Source organism: Gracilinanus agilis, chromosome 5 (genome assembly GCF_016433145.1).
Source record: "Gracilinanus agilis isolate LMUSP501 chromosome 5, AgileGrace, whole genome shotgun sequence".
NCBI classification, from domain to species: domain Eukaryota; kingdom Metazoa; phylum Chordata; class Mammalia; order Didelphimorphia; family Didelphidae; genus Gracilinanus; species Gracilinanus agilis.
In genome coordinates, this window is record NC_058134.1 from 204,000,527 (window position 1) to 204,003,880 (window position 3,354).

The following is a 3,354-nucleotide window of genomic DNA, read 5'->3' on the forward strand; positions in this document are numbered from 1 at the left end:
TTCCTATACTTTCTAGTGTTTTCAATAGGAATGGATGTCGTATTATGTCAAAGGCTTTTTCAACATCTATTGAGATAATCATGTAGTTTTTGTTGCTTGTTGATATAGTCAGTTATGTGGATGGTTTTCCTGATGTTGAACTATCCTTGCATTCCTGGTACAAATCCCACCTGATCATAATGAATAACCCTTGTGATCACTTGCTGGAGTCTTTTTGTTAGTATTCTGTTTAAGATTTTTGCATCTATATTCATTAAGGAGATTGGTCTGTAGTTTCCTTTCTCTGTTTTTGATCTACCTGGCTTTGGGATCAGTACCATATTTGTATCATAAAAGGAATTTGGTAGAACTCCTTCTTTGTTTATTATGTCAAATAGTTTGTATAGTATTGGAATTAGTTGTTCTTTGAATGTTTGATAGAATTCACTTGTGAATCCATCTTGTCCTAGGGATTTTTTCTTAGGGAGTTCTTTGTTGGCTTGTTCAATTTCTTTTTCTGATATGGAATTATTTAAGTATTCTATTTCTTCTGCTGCTAATCTAGGCAATTTATATTTTTGTAAATATTCATCTCACCTAAGTTGCTATATTTGTTGCCATATAATTGGGCAAAATAGATTTTAATGACTGCCTTGATTTCCTCTTCATTAGAGATGAGGTCTCCCTTTTCATCTTTGATACTGATGATTTGGTTTTCTTCTTTCCTTTTTTAAACTAGATTGACCAGTACTTTGTCAATTTTGTTTGTTTTTTCAAAGTACCAGCTTCTAGTCTTATTTATTAATTTAATAGTTATTTTACTTTCAATTTTATTGATTTCTCCTTTAATTTTTATAATCTCTAATTTGGTCTTTAGCTGGGGATTTTTTATTTATTCCCTTTCTAGTTTCATTGATCTTTGCCCTCTCTAATTTGTTAATACATGCACTCAAGGATACAAATTTCTCTGAGTACTGTCTTAGCTGTATCCCACAGAGTTTGGTAAGATGTCTCATCATTGTCATTCTCTTCAATAAAATTATTGATTTTTTCTATGATTTCTTCTTTAACTAACTGATTTTGGAGAATTTTTCTCCAAATTATTTATTTTTCCAATTATTATTTAATTTTCCAATTAGTTTTTGGTTTGCCTGTCCATGTGCTCTTACTATTATTATTTTTATTGCATTATGATCTGAGGTTACATTTATTATTTCTGCTCTTTTGCATTTGTTTGCAATGATTCTATGCCCTATTACATGGTCAATCTTTGTAAATGTACCATGTGCAGCTGAAAAGAAGGTGTATTCCTTTTTGTCCCTATTTATTTTTCTCCATATATCTATTAAATCTAATTTTTCTAGGATTTCATACACCTCTCTTATTTCTTTCTTATTTCTTTTTTTAGTTTGATTTATCTAGATCTGAAAGAGGAATATTTAGATCTCCCACTAGTATGGTTTTACTATCTATTTCCTTCTTGAACTCTGCCATTTTCTCCTTTAGGAATTTGGATGCTATACCATTTGATGCATACATGTTGAGTACTGTTATTTCCTCATTGTCTAAAATGCCTTTTATCAGAATGTAATTACCTTCCCTGTCTCTTTTAATCATATCTATTTTTACTTTGACTTTGTCAGAAATCTTAATCGCCACTCCTGCCTTCTTTTTCTCATTTGAAGCCCAAAATATTTTGCTCCAGCCCTTGACCTTAAACCTGTGTATGTCCACCTGCCTCATATGTGTTTCTTGTAGACAACATATGGTAGGATTTTGGTTTCTAATTCATTCTGCTATTTGCTTCCATTTTAAGGGTGAATTTATCCCATTCATATTCAGAGTTATAAGTATAAAATATGGAACACTTCATGAATTTGCATGTCATCCTTGCGCAGGGGCCATGCTAATCTTCTCTGTATTGTTCCAATTTTAGTATATGTGCTGCTGAAGCAAGCACCTGATCACTCATTTTAAAAAAGAAGAAACTGAGGGCTAAAAGTACTCATCAAAGTTAGCTAGTTATTTGCACTCTAAGTAGAAAACACTAGAATATCATGCAACATAACATATATGATAGATCATTTATTAAGCCTGGGACAATAACATATTTATTTAGAAGGAGCTTACTTCATGAGGTAATTCGAATGCCAGGACTTTTGGATCAATGATCAATCCAGTGGGATACCAAAGAAAGAAGAATTAGTTAAGCAAAGCATCTACTATGTACCAGGTGGGGTGTAGGGAGTATTCAGGGAAAACTAGTATCTCTGGTGGGAGTGCTTGCTGAGCCCTTTTCAGGGTTGCTTATGCATTTTTGGTGTCCACCTGTCCCCCTGACTCCAAGAAGCTAAACATATGCCATGGCCTCACCCAGTAAAACTGTCTCAGAAGACAAATAAAGCCAGGTTGAGGGGAGTCTCAAACCTGTCATTGAATTAGTTATATTTCTGTCCTGAGCATGTGAAGACTTCCCACAGCAGAATGGGTAGATTAAGACAATTTGTTTTCATGGCCATGCAGGTGGCCGAAGCAGTTGCTGTGGAGTTCTTAGAGCTTGTCCAGATATCTAAGGTGCCAAGGTCTTCCATTGCATCCTGGGTCATTGTCAATCATCCTGACTTATGTCTTATCACCAGACTTGGACGACTCTGGAAGGGAGAGTTAGGCTAACAACTTTGTACAACTCTGCCTCATTAAAAATCCCACTCATGCTCAAGTCGAGATATCAACATCATGATTTCACTGGTCTTCTCTGAAATGAAGGATGAACAACAATTATGTCATTTTATTCTGGCAACAACCCTGGGAGAAAAGTACTATTATAATTCCCTTTTATAGTTGAGGAAACTGAAGCAAAGAAAAATTAAATGATTTTCCCAGAGTCACACAAATAGTAAGTTTGGCTCCACTCTATATGTGTAGTTCTGGGAAACTTCTGTTTTCACTGTTATCATTTGAAAGTATTGATTAATCCTGGTTGCCTAGTTCTTACAGTAATTAGAACTGATAATAAGGCAGAAGGGAAGAGTTAGAAAAAATAATTGATTAAGGGATCATTATATACCAGCTGAGATTCAACTTGGTATAATGGAGAGAGAGCCAGTCTTAAAATAATGATGACTTGGATTCAAATCCTGCTCATCTAAGATTGTGAGAGATAGATGAGTTGCTGAACTTCATTAATGGAGAAGGGCTAACATCTCTTCCAGTTCTATGATCTTTGCTCCAATTTGTTATTACTGTTGTTATCAATATCACATAATGATAATTTGATGCACTTATTTTTATGCCTCAGGTGAATTTACCATAACACAATCTTGTTCTAACATCATGAGCCTTTGTGTACAGTACAGAAAAAATATCATTGGAATA

At 34.1% G+C, this 3,354-nt stretch overlaps 1 non-coding gene across 1 annotated transcript; it reads right to left on the reverse strand.

Annotated features, from left to right (window-relative positions):
• Nucleotides 1-1,832: 1,832 nt before the first annotated feature.
• LOC123250852 lies at nt 1,833-1,939 on the reverse strand. The gene has a single exon (XR_006506469.1). It is a non-coding gene; the product is annotated as a U6 spliceosomal RNA (small nuclear RNA).
• Nucleotides 1,940-3,354: the final 1,415 nt, after the last annotated feature.